A 19,321-nucleotide genomic window follows, 5' to 3' on the forward strand; every position below is an offset into this window, starting at 1 on the left:
ATTCAGTGCTCATGGGTGAACACAGTTCACCAGACCCCTGTGTTAAAACCACAGCTTTAACTTGCTTATGGAACTTGAAAACTTTCTCAGCAGGACCCTCTGAACAGATGTAATTTTTATGGTACTTAAAAAAAAATAAAGCTTTATTTATTCCTATCTTGAAGCTACAGGGCCTTGAGGAAAATGTGTTAACATGGTGAAAGGCCAAGCTTAACCACTCGATGCTCCAGGAAGGGAAAACTGTCACTGAGCTGCAAAAAAGCCAGGCTGTCCCACTCACAAAATGTTGTCTTTGTTCTCTGCATGAACCAATTTGTATCTGCTGATAACCCACTTCTTTCCAAGGATTTCAGGTTTAGGATTCCCTTTGATGCCAGACTCACTGCTGGAAACAGTAAACCACTCTAACTTTGATGGAGCTACAGTTATTCCCTCTAGTCAGCTATTTGATTGTTTCTGCTAAAAATCTTATGTCACCATTTCATTTTAGGTAGGCTTCCCCTCCATCCCTTCTGATTTAAACCAGGCCAGTCAAAAGTTGCAAATCTGTAACTTTGATAGCCCAAGAGGCATATAATGTTCTCATATAAAATATACATAAATTCATCCTTCCCCATATCATGTATTACTAAAACTGTATCAATGACCCCAGCAACCATTTTTCCTTCCATCATCCCCCTCTCCAGCACTGCTGTTTCCCATCTGTGCTGTCACCAGCAGTGTAGCCGTGGTGCCTCTGATGGAGTCACAGGAGCACAGAAACGCCCAGGGCTAGAGGTGCCTTGGTCTGAACACGTGTTGGTGCCAGCACTTGTGAGGGTTTCAGCCTGTCTGGAGCACAGGAGTGTTACATCAGGCAGCTCAGTCTGGTAATGGTAACCTAAGCTACCAGCAGCAGGGAGGCGTTTGTGCTGTGCTTTGCTTCGAGCAGTGCTCTGAGCCTGTGACACTGTCTGACACTGACTGATTAAGATACAGGTACTGTGGTGCTGTCAGGAAAGAAGAAAGAGGACTTGCCGTGCTGCTGTTGCTCATGGATCTCCAGCAGGGCAGCAGCCAGACACCAGTGCACAGCAGCCTCGTGCTCTTCCACCTCTTTGGAGAATTACTTTCCAGTCAACCTGAGGAGATTAAGAACACACCTCGTTTTTAAACACAGCCTGTCGCTCCACACAGACTCCAAAGTCTGTGTATCACAGGTGATCGAATCCTCATGACTGGGGAGGGGACTGTGATAGGAGATGAGGGAGATGTGAGAAGGACAAAAATATGAACTCAGTAATGAGCCTTACAGGAAACCATTAGGAAGGCTGCTCCTGACTGCTGCAAACAAAACCAGGCCCTAACAGGGAAAGAAACAGAGCTACCTAGTTATGCTGCAGATATAATCTTCCTTTTCTCCACAGCTTTTACTTGTCATCTGTAAAAAACAGACATTCAAATTTCTCCCTGATCCAAATTTTCTGGGTATCCCCAAAGCCCACACTACACTACCAGAAGGAATGGAGCAAAGGATTACTTTACCAGGCAAAATGTGGGACTAGAATTTTAGTTTTATTTAGTTTAATTCTCAGGGCTTTCCCCAATACAAAAATGCAGAGTTTCCCAATGTACCTTTTCATCTCATCCCATCTCACCTCACAAATGATAGAATAATTATTTCCCTTCTCTCTGAAGGTAATGTGAAACTCTCAAAAAGACTAACAGATGTGGTGCCCAGACATAAAGACACTCTTGAGCTCAGGTTTACATTTTTTGCCTTCTGGAGTCACTTCACTATACAGCCTATGCAGGTAGGAAGGCAAGCAGGAGTATAGAAAGTCTTGGAGAAATCTCTGCAGACCTGACATTCTCTTACTCATTTGTGTGCCAAACCAGGTGTGCTTCTGTTGCCTGTGTGGTGACAGAATTGACCTTGTCCTCTACAAAGCAGAGGAAACTGGAAACATTCTGATCTTCCTTCCACCACAGAGGAGGCAACTTGGCTTCCAGGAACCTCTATTCTCTACCACAACCAGGCTCTTTTCATCTCGGTTTTCTTAATAAATATTTAGAGGGCAGTTCGCATTTTCCCTTCTGCTCTGTGTAACAGAACTGATTATTGTTAAGGTCAGGTGGCTCCATGAGCTAATTAATATTCACAGGTAGCAGTAAGAAATAAGTACAATCCTCATCTCTCTCCTCAGCTTTAATTACAATATCAGTGCTATCAAATTCCATGTGGATACACCTCCCCCATCAGCTGCAAACAATTTCAGATGTGTATGCAGAATTCACAGCATCTTTAACTCATGATCTTCTGTCATTACCATATAATTACTCTAATGCATCTTTACTGTGCAACACCCACTAGAACTAACAACCATGGAGTGCCTAGTAATGACAGAATAGAGACATCAACGTGGAATTTTGGCTTACAGGCACCTGCAGCATTCCTTCCAGTCCCATTATTCAACATTTCTGAGCAACCTGACTCCTACCTGCCTCCCTTCCTTCTCTAAATTTACTTTATGAATGTCATTCTAGCACTGAGAAGCCCCAGGTGGTACTGCAATCCCAGTGAGAATGTAGCACAAGTTAGTGAAGAGTCAATAAATTGTCTCACCTTGATCCTGTGGATACAGGACAGGACTAGAGGAAGGTGAGTCAGGGAAGAGCGACTGTATTATGCACCTTGCTTGCTATGGATGAGGATCTGGGCTCTGTGTAGACATGGGAAAAGAGGTTTAGAGAAATTTGACATAAAATGCAATACTGACTACTTAAGTTAGCAAATATCCCTCAATTAAGTGCTGGTGGAAGTCAGATACAAAAGTCAGTTACAGAGAACTGGGCAAGCTTCAAAGGGTCTTTGTGGCAAAAAGCTAAAGGATGAGCCGGTGCAACAACCTGTGAAACGACAAGAGACAGAGATGATTTTAGCCTTTCATTTCTACCACTATAGAAAATGAAGAACAAAGTACACATTATAAAGACATAAAATGGGATGGAATTTTGAACCTGTGTAAGGATTTTAAAATAAGACCTAGCTGCAGACATATCTCACAATGCACTATGCGAAGTATTCTTGTGCCTTTGCAGAGATTTACAAAACTCTCAGTATATCAATTTCATTAGTCCTTTTACTTTTCTTAAATGGCAATCATTTGAAACTGAATAATAGCATCTTTATTTGATGCATTTGGTTTTCTATGTGATAACAGTCACTGTGATTAAAACACACATTATCAAGACTTGAAAAAGACAGTTAAACAGGAATGGCATTATATTGTCACCTATCCAAATTGTAATTGGTTTTTAATTGTAGTTCTGCAAGCAAACACAAAAAGACAAACAACAAAGAAACCTCTGCTCTGATTGAAAGCAATTAAGAGAGGAAAACCCAAGAGAGCTAATATATGAAGTTTCAGAGAGGAAGCATTCCTTCCCTGAAATGTGAAGGCTCTTCTTGAATATGAGAAGTAAAGCATGGGAATTGTGCAGCTGTTTCTGGGAAGTTGCCTTTAGAGTGGAAATGGAAATTAAGACCTGCCAGGTTGATTTTTATCTCTCTTGTCAAATTTATATTGTATATGTTTGCTGATGTTCTGTAATATCCCAGTTAGCTCTGTTGTTTGCATATTAACTGTTTTGTGTCCCAGATGCTCATACACGGATCATAAATATTTTGTGAAAGATATAACCATCACTTTCAACAGTATAAACTTTTTTTTTTTCCCCTAAACAAAAAAGCTTTCCCTCTGTTCTTGCAGTAGACTCAAAGAATCCCTGAAGAACTACTTTAGGATGGGCTTTTTCATCAGCTGACAGGGACATGCAGGAAGCCATTCCTGAGCAAAAGGACTTCCACAGCATCTAAACCCAGAGAATTTGCCTTAGGGCTACACTGATGCCAGCCATGGAGAGATGAAGGGTGAGGCAGTTTCAGGGGAGCTGGAACCTGGCACGTCCTTCTGGGTACCTGAATCCTGGACTTGGCTCTCTCCAGGGGCACCGGTGTGAGAATAAGGGTGACATGTATAGCTCACACGTGGAACTTGACAGAGCTTTTTGCAAGGGACAGAGTTTGTGGTTTCACAGGATATCATCTCTAATTATCAGGAAGGTTCCCTGGTTCTGTTCCAGAATGGAAAACAAAAATATTTTCATCTACTTTAACATCACACTGGCACTGTCAGATGATTCATAGGCTCTGGAGAACACAGACATTACCAGCTCAGCACATTTGTGTACCAATCACCATTTGTCATATGTGAGTACTTCCCACAGTCCTAAAAAGGGATTTGTTTTCTGTATTATTTGCAGGAAATGTAAGAAACTCCACACTGAACAGCAAAATAAAAACAGCACTTGATTGTTTCATCGAATAGTTGCCTATTTACTTGGCAAAACTTCACTTTAGGATTTTTTTTATGCTGTCTAATAAAAGGACCCCCACAGCTGTCTTCTCTGTGGAGAAAAGCTGTCGACATCCAGTATAATTTTCTGCATATTGAGTGAAGTACTTGAAAGTCCCAGATCCATTTTAATATGTGAGCTGCTCTCCCATTTGTATGCAGCTGGAGAGAGTAGTTTTATCCTCATTTAAAAAAGCCATATGATGGATTTTTTTCTTTAAACAAATACTGTCTGAAACTTTTCTTTCTTCTCGCTCTTTCCCCCAGTATACACCTTTCCTCTCTTGTTAGGCACTGGTGTGCTGAAATCACTGCACAGTGCTGACATCTCACTCGTTATACATAAAACGATGCCAGCACCATTTCTTTTTTGATGTCTCTGTGCATGATCTGCTGGAATAATTCCCAGATTAACTGTTTATTAATATAATTTTGGCAAAACAGTTGGTGAGAAAATTCCATTGCACTGCCTTGAATAAGGTCTTCACCATCCTTTTCTGAATTTTCTGATTCTGAGTATTGACAGCTTCCAATCCAATCCTGGCCAAAGCTCTCCTGATCCTGCAAGCACTTTGCCACATAGCACTAGGCAGTAGTGCTCAGTCCTTGCACAGCTTTTAACTCTGATGCAATGAAATGTTGTTGTTATGGGTTGCAGGGAGCATGTTTAACATCCACAGCTATTTTTAATGATTCTGTCAAGAGGAAGGATTATAGCTCTGAAAGCGCAGGGAGGTTTTGTGTAACAGTCACAAAGCTTTGAACTCTGCACACACCATGACTGAACATACCGTTCATGTGCTTCAGCACAGCCTGACACTGCAAAAGTCATGGCTGAAAAACGGAATATCTGAAGGTTATAGAACACTTAATGGCTCTAGTGTAAACAATACAGCGCCAAGAATTTAGTGCCAAACATTGTCAGCATCCCAGTCTGGATCTACCACATCTCACAGGCTGAGAATGACTCATTCAAACAACCTCAGATGGCAAAGCCCAGGCAGACAGGTTTGGAGTGATGCTACCAATACAGCACAGAGCATGTGGAGTAGGAGCGTGCACCGAGTAATTCCCCAGACAGTGCTTGCAGATGTTTTCACCCAAATTCAAGGCTTCTGCTCCACATTTTAGTTTTGAATTAAAATAAAATAATGTATTCTCAAATTTTTCAATGAAATTAAAATTGTGAAAATTTTACATTGGAAAAAATAGATCATTTTATTTCTGATTATTTTGTCCAAAACAAATGGAGTCAACTGTAAAAATCTTGGATAAACCTGGAAACTGGAACCCTTATGAAAGCAGCAGAACCAAGAGCCTCAGGGCTCTTGGGATTGCTTTTTTTTCACCTACCAGCAAAGCAGGAATCTCAGAAATATGGACATTCACTTTAATAAGCCAATCTTGGAATTTACAGTGACCACTGCTGGGGGAGCAAAAGAATGAACCACTGCTGGGGAAGCTTTCCTAGGGCTTCCAGGTTTCCACATCCACTGGCTCTGGGGTTGGGGTATGAATTAAGGTATCCAAATTTTTGAAGAAAGGAGTCAAAGCTGCAGGAGTACCACCTTAGATCAGAGATCTCAGAAACTCAGGGTTTCCAACTCTACCAAAGATACCTGGAAGATGTGTAAGCTTCTAGGTTCAGGAAGTCTGCTTGGTGCCCTGGAGTTGGAGGAAGGCCATACAAAACCCAACAGAAAAGCTCACAGACCCATAGAATTTCCTGTCATATATCTTTGGTCTCAGTAACTCAGCATTCTCTAATGAAGTAGTGCTTACTGGAAAGTTTCTGCCTATTTCCATTTGGGAGGACATTATTCAGATGGACATGACACATTTTGCATGACATGAGAGAATTAAGTTTGCTCCTCTTGCCAAATTCCATCCTGGCAGATAATTTCTTACCTATTTAAATCCACCTCATATTAACAGAGCACATTTCTTTAGCTCACATTTTGTCTTGCAGCTCTTGTACTGTTAAAAGTTAAATATTATCCACATTTCATCCCCTGTGTAGCTGCTTTTCACCAAACCCAGTCTCAGATTAGAGTATGGGATCTGTATATGGGACTGAGAGCTCTGAGGGGGTCTCTAAAAAAGCCTGTGCTACTGCAAGAACATCAGTGCCATATGAAGGATTATTTTTAGTACTAGAGAAGTTTGTGCAGAGCAGGGTGTGACACCTCATAGAATGGGACCAGTCTGATGTCAAACTATTTTATGCCATTATGGCACATGACTGCATTACAAAGTAGCTCTTGTATTTTTCTATCTCCTCAGGAACATTTATTCCTACAATGAGGATCCTGCATTGATTCCAAGGAAGACCCAGGCCCCTATTGTGCTAGGCACTATAGCAACAGACAGGAAAAGGCAGTCCTTGTTCCTAAAGACCTTTCTAGCTAAACAGACAAGACATTGCCAGATATTTTATTCTTCCATTTGTAACAGTTTCAAAACAACTTGGATGAAGAATAAAAATTGCAGTGAATAGGACATGATGATCCCAGCTGTGGGATGAATCCATATGGAGGTGGGAAACCCCAAGCCAGTAAAAGCATCGAGGGGTATAATCTTGAACCAACTGAAGTAACGTGAGAACTCCTACAGACTCTACTGGGAGCCAGGGTTTCCTCTCCCTGTTCCCATTTCCCCAGATGCCTGCATGCATAACACGGTCCAGAGTTGTGATATTTCCAAATCTGCTGGCACTACAAGCAGGGTGGCAGAATGGTCCCAGTGCTCCCTTCAGGGGGATGAGCCCGGGCAGAGCCCGGCACTGTCACCGTGCCCACGATGCCGTGGTGCGGATGAGCACAGCCCCAGCCCCCTGCACTGGGCTCCCTGCAGAGCTGCCTCGGAGCAGCCTCCTGGGAGAGGGCTCACAGGCTGCCCAGGTCACTGGTCTGTCACCAAATCACTGACCTACCACACATAGTGACCCAAATGATTAATTATGGTCCACAGCACTCCATGGTCTCCAGTGTGGGGGCTATTTAGGTGATGGTGAACTCCCTGAACATAACTGTGTTTCTTGCTGCAAATCCTTTCTCTAAGGGATACAGACCAAAAATATTGCTGAGGTACAGCTCATAAACAGACATAGCCCCTGCTCTGATCTTACTGATGTTCTCTATTGTTATTTACTTAAATTGCATATCTCCCCAGCACTAACATGAGACTCTGGTAACTTATTTCTTGTCTTTTGGAAGCAATGCAATGTACCATAAATAAAGCAGAGATAATAATTATTTAAAAGATGCAGGTCTCTTTTCTGGACATTCTGACTAGGAATGTAATATAATAGAGGTTGGAGTGATGTTTGTTTTTACCCCTGAGTCTATCATAAGATTAACAGTCTTTATTATTTTGCAGAACAAGCAGTAGCGCCTCATCAAGGGTATAATCACCTCAGTCAAAAAACAAACAAGCTTTTACTTAAGGTGCTAAAAAATAGTTGAGAAACCTTCGATCACAGCCGTGTGATAAAATAGACTGTGTTGACTGAGCAAATCAGCAGCTGCTGCTGTGCCGGCTCCTTCACCCTAACAATGCTTGCCTTTTTCTCTCCCCACCAAATTTAGAGATGATGTCAATGTAGCCAACCCCAGGAGTTCAAAAACCAGAAGACAAACCAAAATAGAATCACAGCACTGATATCAAAGCGTGGAAGTTATTGAAACTGAAGCGTATGATTTGGGGGGTCAGCCTTTAGATTTTTTAATTCATAGGAGACAGCCTTCTCCCTTCCAGTCTGCTCAGTTCTGCTGGCTGGCTGATATGCCCTATTTCAGAGCGAGAGACAGCACAGGACAATGGGAAGCACAAAGGATTGGGAATCTATTTAAAGTATATATAAAGCTCAATTCTCCACCCTATGCAGAGCCTTAATCCTGCAAACACCTTCCCTGAACGCTCAGTTTCATTCATACAAGCAGCCCCATGGAAGCCAGTGGGGGTCCCTTGTACCTGAGCTGTGCCCCTTATTTAAGTTACTATTGCACGTCACAAATGTTGGCCTGCGTCACAATTTAAGAATTAGCTAAGAATGAAGAGATCTATTGCTCAGTTTTCTCTGTGGTCTTGGGCAAGTCTTGTATCATTCTATAGCCTAGCTTCCTGTACTTTAAAATGGGGTAGAATTTATCTCTACAAGGTACTTGGAAGCTTCCAGATAAGAGATAATAAAATGCAGAAAATTAATACATTGCCTCTTTCTCATGTAAATTGATTTCTAGATAACACAGCTGGAAAGAATGCCTAAAAATCAAAAGTATGTCATAATTAAATCTCCTAATAAAACCAAACTCCTAGAACTAGAGAATCTATCATGGATCAAGTCTGACTGTGCAGCTGAGAGAAGCAGAGAACATTCTTAGTGCTGAGAAGACACACTTCTCATTTCACTCACTGGACCTTTCGCACTTCAACAGGAAAACAGAGCCCTCTTCTAAAAAGAGCAGTTCCTGGGAGTCAGGAGTAAACTCATACAGGAGTTTATCAAGATGTAAACCTTTAATTTAATTTTTTTTTCTATCCAAAATATCAAATTTCTCTGAATTTTAAATTAAAATAATTGATCCTATTTTAAAATTTAGTCTGAATGTAAAGTCCAATATTTTGGATTTTATACAGCAGTAGCATGTTATGGTGAAACGGTTTGTTAGGAAAGTACTCACTTAAAATAATAGGAGACTTTCATCTTTTATTAAGCATTTGAAATTACTAAAACATACTACCTTAGAGTAACTTAATTTAAAGAAGCAAACTGATGCATTTTGTTAATTAGACCATTAAAAAACTCATTTATGTGTAAATAAGACTAGGTCATTAAGTTGTAATGTACAGTGTCAACATGAAACTTCAATCTTCACACTTTCTAGTTATGTTAAATGGCCATAAAAATTAATTAAAATAGAATAAACATCAAAGAACTTACTTCCCCCCTCTTGTTTTTAAAGAAAAGAGATGTATTTTTTAGTAATAAAAAGTGCATTTCTGCTCAGTTCTCCAGTCACACATTCTCACATTCTCTTTGTCTACAAGACTTTGTTTAAACTAAGAGGAACAACACCTATATGTTGATATCAATGATCTATTTGAATATTTTTAAAACACAGCAAAAAATAGCTAGCAGTGATGTCGCTAATTTTCATGATAGCAAGAACAGACTATTTCAATGAAATCACATATTGTGAATTAACAGCATAACAAGGCACAATGAGTCAAAAATATTATTTAGCACAGCTGAAAAGGTAAGGCTCAAAGGTTGTGTTTTGCCAAGGTTTGTGAATATTACAGTTACAAAGTCATATGCTCAATTGCTCATAGCTTTATAAAAAAGGATGCATTTAGTCTGAAAGCAGCTAGGAAATTTCCAAGTTTCTCAGGCTGATTTTAGAAAACATCAGGAAAAAAATGTAAAACCATTTCTGAAAGTTCAGCTGTTTCCAGGAACATAATAAAAGCTGTCCCATTTAATTCCAGAGAGATGCTGGGAGAAGCTGTTGCCAAGACGCTGAAGCCAGAATTGAGAGGACCTGGAAGTGGGCAGTAGAGCACGGGAGAGATGGAGGCTGAGTGGTCAGCCAGATGCAACAAGAGAAGCCTGTGGATCCTGGAGAGCTGCACAAAATGAGACTGGAGTGAGGGCAGAAAAGAGCATGGAGGGAATGGTGGGATGGAAGAGACGCTGAAACACACCATGGAGAACAGCAGAGAATGCAGCCTGAGGGAAATGGCCTGTGCCCACTCCAGTATGGACAGCAAATCCCAAGGATGCCAACCAAGGAATTCCCAAGGAATCCCAACCCTCGTGTAAAAGCAAGCAGTAATTATAATTTCCATACACACAGGTCACAGATCAAACATAAAATAGCAACTTGTGAAGATTATTGATTTTCTTTTGTGTACCCTTTAATGAACAGGTAAAATTCCTTTCTTTTCCAGATGCCTAAAATCAAGAGGATGCAGAAATGCCAGTTTTGTGGGCTCCTAACTAGGCTTGCAATGCTGACATAACACATGGGGTGGGGAGGGGGGAAAGGAAGAAAGATTTAATAGTGAAAATCCTGTGAAGGCTCTAAGGAGAGGGGATGCTTTTGAGGTAGTAGCAGTGACACCAGGTGAACTGTAATAAGTAACTCCCACTGCCAGGAATGTTGTCCAGCCTTGGCAAGAATAATCTCTGCATTCAATACAAGATTCTATTTGCTTCCTGACTTAAGGACTGATTGATATATGAACACATAAAAATTAGGGTGTTTAAAAATACAACACTATTTGAATTGTTTTGAATCTTCCTGATTCACTTGAGCACAGTACACTAACAAAAGACACAGTCTTTGCCTTACATGCAGACTGGATTCTTGCTTTGTAGATAACAATCTGCCCAGGAGCAGATGACTGACAAGGATCTTTTCACTGAAGGATTGCATTAAATATGGTTGTTTCTGCTCAGATCCAATGTATGTAAATTATGCATGTTATATATGAAACCATACTACAGTTATATAGGAGAAGTGATTGCTCCCACTGTACATATTCTTTGGAGTTGTGTGACACATGCACAATCAAGCATGACACAAGAAAATTAATCAAAGAATATTTAAATATACCTTAGAGAGCCCCTAACTTGTCTGATGGTTTTACAGAAGAAAAACTAATTGCATCTGCACGACACAACAGTTTTCTAAGGGATGGGTTCATCAATGCTTTTACTTTTTTCCTGATAAACATTTAAAACAGTTTACTTAAATTGATAAAAAAAGAAAAATCTGAGATGGCAGAATGATTTGTATACATTAAGGTTTCTTCCTTTTTAGGTATTCTTACTTGTTCCTACTGACTTTCTGCAATATCAGCAATGCACAGAAATTCTTGACCTATCAAGGTGGCATCAGAGTGGATAACAGCAGGCATTTATTCTTACAAAGACCTTGCACTTTTTCTAAGACTTAAAGTCAAACTAATTATATAAAATAATACACTAAAATCACTAAAAATTCTTCTGACAAACATAATGAAGTTTGTTATACTGAACACATTTGGTTTTACTAAGACTATGAGGTTTTCATCTGTAATGGTATACACACCCTCTGAATTCATTCATGTAATTATAAGAAATTCTGTAAACTTTCTAGATTACTGCTGTCTTGGAAATTCTTAGTGTTCAGAAATGAGCATAAAGAACCAAATAAATACTTTATTCTGTCATGACTTATCCAATTATCTGGTGGGCCATTGTGAGTGACAGGCTACAATCAGCAGTCTGAAATGGTCAAATTTTACACTGCTTTGATGTTTTCTTAGTGGCTTTTTGACAAACTGTGCTAGGTGTACAAAATTCCATATGGAGTCTGCTGGATTATATGATCTTGCTTTACAATTTAAAAGAATATTTTGCTAAGGTGGTTTAATTCCTTGTTAAATTGGTAACAATAATGATGCTATTGATCCAAATAAACACCAAGTTCAAGTTTCTTATATTTAGAACAACATGGAGCACTTAAATTGGAAGTCTTTGTTCCCCTTGGACAGGTGAAGATTAATTCCAGTGGTCTCCCAAACAGACTTAAAATCAGGATAGTTGAGATTGACAACATTTCATCAGTATGAGCAAGAGAAGAGTCAGATTATTCTTTGCCAAGCTGTATGACTATGGAGCACCATCCTAATATTTCTAACTCTCTTCCCACTTCACTATTGATATTGTGACAGGATTTGTAATACCATTAGGCTGTGTTGCCAAGAGCAATTCCTTTAAAGAGTGTGACACTGAATATAGGCTCTGGCAAATGATGGCTTCAGTTAGAAAGTATTAATGTGACAGAACTCTTCCCAAACCTTTTACAGAGAATATGTCTTGACCAAAAAGTGACAAAAGAGAAAATAATGCTTAAACCTGTGCAACATAGCACCGAGACAGAAAAATCTCTGCTGAAAATGCCTTTTTGTGCAAGAATTGATCTCACTATCATTTTTAGTAATGTAAATCACAAAGAACCATTGAAATCAGTGGGAACTACAGCAGTATAAATCAGATGTCATGAATAACAAAGTTGTAAGATATTGTTATAGGGTCACTTAGTTCTGCTCCATAATCTTATTTTAGCTCTAACATTTATCAGCTTTGCTTGTCCATAGTAACTCTTACAATCGAAATATTTTCTGCAGTTTGGCAACAATGGGTATTCTGGACTGGGTATTCACAGAGCAATAGAGAATTTGTCATAATGAGTCCATCTTCTGTTCTACAGCTCCTCTCATACTTTATGTGTCTACTTTATCTACCCATAAAATATCTAGCTGACTTTGAAATGATAGTAACAAAAAGAGTGTTCCCTTTCCATTATATTTCTCTGACACGAGATTTGATCATCTGCATTATCACAGCCACAAATAGCATTAGCAAACACATTACCCAGCTCCACTGCATACAGACAGGTTATCTGACATGAAAATTTTTACAGGCTAATTATTTTCTGCATAAAAATTTTTCTTTCATTTGTTCTAAATTCATTGGTCCATAATATCATGATGCATTTATTACACTGAGCTGCAAAAAGCAGAATATACCCCATCACTGTATTCTGTTCCTGCCACTTATACTACTCTTCCCCAAAAAAACAATTTTAAGATGAGAATCTCCATGGTATGAAGTGGTAAATGATACAGAGGAGTGTCATTTTATAACTTCTGAGTCTTTACAGTCTTTGAGATGGTGTGCATGTAAATCCTACTGTACCTCTCACAGTCTCTGTCACCTTTATATGTGTGTTCACAGTCTATACATCAGTTGTCTTGACCGAAATTTTGGGTAACTCCTATAAAAAATAGAAACACAGCTCTTGAAAATGATCACTCTCAAATCATCAGGATGTCATGAAAGGAGAATAAAATAAATGTGAACTTTCAGACTTCTAGATATTATACTGTTCTCAGTAGAAAATCAGCTTTTTGCTGGGTTTTTTGCTTTTTTTTAGTTTTTTTGGGTTTTTTTCTGAGGGGGTGCTGTTTTTTTTTTCCCCTGTTTCTTTGTTAGTTAAAGAGTACCCCACAAAGACACAGTGCTATTTTCCTGGGGTTTTGTTCCTCTGGAAATAATGTTGTCTAGTAATAATTTATAATCTCTAAAAATACATCTCCAGTTGCAATTCAGTTTCTATTATAATGCTGCTAATTTATGGAATTAACATTACTACTGATGAAATTTATAATGCTGTATGTGATTATTGCTTCACTAATCACTATGTATTCCACTGCTAGCTGTATGCGAGATCATTAATACAGTATATGTACAAACATTAAGCTTAATGGAGTTAAATGATGATATGGAAAGGCAGGATGGCTAATTAATGATCACACAAACAATTAGTACTCTTTCTTACTAATTCACAAGCTGTTCTATGAGGAATTGCAGCCTTGCAGGGCAAAATTCAGTGCATCTCCTAATTACAAATAAGCTAGGGACTTGTGAAAGCACAGAATACCTCTTAACCTTCTGTTACTATAGATTGGTTTTAAGCTTCTCAGTAAGATTTCTCCTGGTCAGAAGGTAATTTCAAAGAAAACCTTTTCTACTGCCTTTAAGTGAATATTTGACTGATGGAATCTAGTCAAGTTTTACATTTAAGAGACACTTAATGAAACAGTCCTAAATGGTCCTTAATTGGTTTGTGTGAGATGTCTGTGTTGGTACTTAGTGCAGGACTGAAATTCACACTAAAGCCTTATTTCTAGTAACCCTTATCTCATGCTGAGTATACCTCTCTCCCTTGTGCAGAGTCTCATCACAGACTGATAGTGCTAGAGTAATTGTCTTTCTCTGTTCTACAATCCTAAATCTTTTTCTCTGCAGTTTTTATAAAAACACAAAATAATCTTTTTTTCTAGATCATCTAAATCTTTGGATTGATTAAATTAATTCTAACTTAATTCTACTATAGGACAAGCTATAAAAAGCATCAGTGTGAATTAAAAACCTCATATTCACTGTTTCCATCTTACATATAGACTTTAAAATAACAACTTTTGCCTTCTCAAATGATATGGTTCAGTCCTGTTAAAGAGGAAGACCTGTTGTGAGGCATAGAATTTCAAATAGTCTCTGTCACAAAATGATCAATGAACCAACAGAGAATTTCATGGCAAAAGTTACTTTGGGAGTTGTCATTAAGTACCATCCCCCTCCTTTTAATACAAGACAATGCCCATTATAACCAAAATATTGAGTGATCCATCTATTCAACAATTTTCTTGAAAACCACCTTTACTAATCAATACCAAGAACCAAATTAATTAAATTTAAAACACTGAGTAGCTCTGGAGTTTTACATACAAGTACATTTAAATATCCTAATTATTCATAATTCAGTGCTTTTCATTAACTGAAAATGGCTCAATGACTTTCATCACCTAGAAATGCCCAATAATAATTTTAGGGCTTTGTAAGACAGTGCTGGCTCTTTTTGAAAACATAACAGATACAATTCTGAGGTGCCTAATGGTGTACAGGTATCTTAAACATCTTCATCAGACCTTGGGTTTCATTAGTGGGGTAATTACCACTGAGTAATCTAGGCAACAGGCTTGGCCAAATAATGACTTCCACAAGTAAAACATTTTGATCAAATTATTCAAAATAATTCCAGGAAGATATATTAAGCATAATATAGTAGGCATATACTCAGAACACCTGAAAAGTGTTGCTTTTCTACTGTCTCTTGGGCATGAATCAACTGGCAGCCAAAACACTAGTAATTTTAAAAATTGTTTTCATAATTTTTAATAATTTATACATTATTATGGAGTTTTTCAAACTACCTCTCATATATTAAGCACAAATGTATAAAAATGTTTTAAAAAAATGTTTTATATGCTTTCCAGGGACTCCTTCTGCAGGTGTTTTTGCTGAAGAAAGTTAATTCGGTAAACTAAAAATAGCAGCAATTAAGTTGTGTTCCACAACTTATGGACAAAAAGAAAATAATACAAATACAATGTAACAAAACCAAACATGAGAACTAGGATATGAAACTGTGTTGGAGACTGCTACCTGACTGCACCTGTAAACATAAAATAAAATAAAAATTATTAGATTAAAATCAAGAAGTATATTATTTACTATAGATTTTTAAGGCAGTGATGATAACTGATAACTGCAATTTGAAATGCTTTTCATTATTTGAGTAAAGTTTAAATAACTACTTTATGGTCATTCTTCTACTAATTCACTAACTGATTTGAACAAATTTCATTTCAATATGAACCTTGTCATTTGATATATGCCATAGAAAGGAAGAAGAGAAAGAGTTGAGGAAATATAAATGTCTCATTTTGAAGAATTATAACTAGCTCTTCCAGCAGAACGTGTCATGATTAAGTAGTAATGATCCCTTTGAACCATTACTCTGTGTGCTCATCTGCCAGCAGAGATTTAAGCCACTTTCATGTCATACAATGGTAAATTATTCTGGCAATTCTATTAGCGCTTTATTTCCCACATAACTCCACTATATTCTAGGAAAAATAGTTCTTCTCATTCTGAATTAAAAATCTAAACACTCTTGTATGGTTTACTTGATTGAATATGATAGTCTATTATGTAAAAAACTACTGAGAGTTTTTAATCAGGTAATCATTGACCCAACTGACTTAAATGCTTCAGACAGAGCTGTTAATGTCTTCTAGGTCAGTGCAGATGCTCTGCATGTGCTATTAACTCATAAACTAAACCCCTCTTTGAACCTGCTTAAAACCTATTAGGAAAACTGACCGAAATTCCTTTCCTGGAGAATTCCAACCTGATATCTTACATCTAATTCACTCCACCATGAGTGCAAAAAAAGAAAACCTGAATACTCCCATATGAGGCTTAAATAGAGTGATATCACAAGAGATATCTGTGGAGCTGAGTAACTTACTATGGAAATTTCACCTGGTTTACACTCATTCTGTGCTAAAGACAACTGAAACTGGTTGAGGTGTTGAAGGTATTAAAATAAATGATTGTGGGATATGGGAATATAGAAAGCACAATTCCTTTACTTCTATGTGTGATTCAAATATCCCAAGCCACAATTCATGAAAATTGTCCCTTTTTATTGCAATCCATTGAGAAGAGATTGACTCCATTATCTTTGCAATTGCTCTTCAAGTGGCTGTAGGCAGCTATTAGAATCTTTGCCAGATTAAACAAGTGCATCTCCCTCAATGTGAGAGCTGCTGCTTTGAGTCCTGCATGGTCTGGGCCACCCTCCACTGGATCCACTGCAGTTTGCCAACCTCTGCATCCAGAGGGCCTGAACTGGCTGCAGTGTTTGGGGAGCAGCCTCAGCAGAAGGGAGCAGACACATAATGTAGCCTGGTTTGGGATTTGTCTTATTCATGCTAAGGAGCACAGGCAGCTCTCACCAGTCCTGCATCACTCCAAATCCTTCCCAGCAGGGCTGTCTCTTGGCCAACAGGCTTCCTCATCTGTATCTGGACATCTTCCTTATCTGTGTTTCACTGTTTAGGTTTATGTCAGCCAGGTTCTGAACTTTTCCCAGATCCTTCTGCACTAATGCAAACACATTTTGTTCTGTCCCACCCCTATTAAGTATCATCTGCAATTTGGCCTACTGTCTATTTACCTCTATCATCTAGATGACTGACAAGGACATTTGACATAAGCAGGATTTTCTAAACCTCCTAAAATGAAGTATTTTTCATTTTTCTATCTTCAGTAAAAATCAGAATCAGCATCTGGTTTAATGTGTAAATTTATATCACCCAATACACATTAACAAATTTTCCTGTTCATCATACACCATAGTCACATATAACAAATAAAACTGAATCACATTTATAGGCTATACCACTTAGATCCATCAAGACTGAGGAAATTCTAGACATGTCATGATGTACAAAAGACAAGCCTTGTGAATAACACTGTAGGGAAAAAAAAAACCTGTTTTTCCTCCCAGGTTAGGCAGAAGGCAAGCAGGCATTTTCAGCATTGTAATTTTGGAGACAGGTACCTCAGATCCACCTGCTTCCTGAAGCTTGCCAGACCACTGCAGTTATTTTGCACAATTCTGTCACTTCAGCAAGCCAGCATGCAAATCCTCCCTGTTGCACCTTATGTGGACACACCTGCCCAGTTCAATGTCAAGCACAAAGCAGAACAATGGGGGTTTCCTGTAGTCAAAAATAAAAGAGGACTTAAGGTTGAAAGGTCTGGCTTTAGAATACCTTCCAAGATCTCTCTCTTTTGCCTATCTCAAATTCTAGCAAAGCTTTTTTTCTTAAGAAATGATTTTATAAAAATCATTTCCATACAGCAGGAAAATGGGAAGGATCTACATCTATCTAATCCATTTTAGTTACCAGTAAGCATTCATTAATATTAAAATGTCTATTTGGCATTCTTTTTCCAGTCTTACATCTTTTACAAAAGATATATATATTATATGCTTAGAAATATCAAGTTTCCTTATAAGGAAGAATTTAATAGCAAGCTATAAGCCTCAAACCTAAGGGGTTATAGAGCAAACAGATCTTTCCCACAAACATAAATTCTAAAATAAAACAAATCTTATTTAAAATAAAATTGCATCTCATTAATTAAATGTATATTAAAGGAGCATTTTAAGGCTTTTTTTCCATAAGTGGCAGATGTTATGAATAATAATCCATAAAATCTTCCGAATTCTAAAAATGTGTATTACATAAAATTTTAATTTTAATATTTCAGAGTACTCAAACACACTGAACAATGATAGTAGTAAAACACTACTAGCAAATCATTAGAATTAACTGAAATAAAATTTGATATTTTAAAAATCATTTAAAAGGATAATACTTCTCCTCATAGATCTCCTTATAACACTTTATGTAAGCTAAACAAATGTAGCTACCTACTGAATCACTGCAATTTTGTTCCACAAATGAAGTGTATGTAAATTTCTCTGAAAAAAAAAAAAAAGCGCAACATCTGCCCTTTAATGTGCCGGGGAATTTAATAGTTTCACCTTAAGTAAAAGAGACTCAGTAAAAATGACCTTATCCTTTTTATCATTAGATATCTTGGGGGAAGAAAATGAAACAACACAAATAAAATACAGTTTAGTGGAAAACTAAACATCTTTAAAAATATTGTCCCAATAGATCTTAGTTTACAGTGGATCAGTAGTGCTTAAGGATGAAGACAAGAACAAGCTATAAACTGCTTCAATAAAAGTCAATTAACCCCTGCTTGGTGCTGCAGCCCCTCTGCCAGCCCTGCAGCGTGCACTGGGACTCTGTAACTCCAAGTACTAAGCAGTTAATTGAACACTGCCAGAATAATTACCCACTGAGACAATAACAGTCACTAATACATATGCAGAACCAAATCCTGTGCTGGTTCATGACTTTCAAAAATATGATGTCTAGTACAACAGAAGCTGTTTTCCAGTCATCTCTCACTAATCTCCAGGCTGGGAGACCTCTGGAAAGATATAAATCAGGACTTTTTTAGGTTAGGATATTGTCTATGAATGATGGACACTTCTTCCCTTAAATTAACCCAACTCAGTGAAGAAAACCAAACTTATGGAGTCAGAGATGACTAGAAAATATTTTCCTTATTAGAATTTTAATGTGAAGGTATCACTTCTCTTCATTAAAGTTATTGAACTGGAATGTGCTGCAAGAAAGCTAATGGTTTCAGTAAGTGTTTTTGAAATGCTAACTTTTGTTTAAAGATCAGCCAAGTAGCATAAAATGCTTTTCTACACAGCAATTAATTTTAGGCGTGTATCACTTCCCACAGTAATTCTACAACCTAACATTTGCAATATGTGTTTTCAGAAAGTCATGGCTCTGCCAAACCTGATTCCAATATAGATTTTACTTCATGAAACTCCCACAAAAAAAACTGAGCTATGGTGGCACTA

General features: G+C 38.0%; 1 long non-coding RNA gene across 1 annotated transcript; it reads right to left on the reverse strand.

Annotated features, from left to right (window-relative positions):
* Window positions 1-9: 9 nt before the first annotated feature.
* Window positions 10-17,578, reverse strand: LOC107209915. Its single transcript, XR_004499048.1, has 4 exons — window positions 17,423-17,578; window positions 13,147-13,225; window positions 2,606-2,702; window positions 10-1,121 (listed from the first exon to the last, which is right to left on the reverse strand). It is a non-coding gene; the product is annotated as an uncharacterized LOC107209915 (long non-coding RNA).
* Window positions 17,579-19,321: the final 1,743 nt, after the last annotated feature.

The sequence above is a fragment of the Parus major genome, chromosome 11, assembly GCF_001522545.3.
Source record: "Parus major isolate Abel chromosome 11, Parus_major1.1, whole genome shotgun sequence".
Classification (NCBI taxonomy): Eukaryota; Metazoa; Chordata; class Aves; order Passeriformes; family Paridae; genus Parus; species Parus major.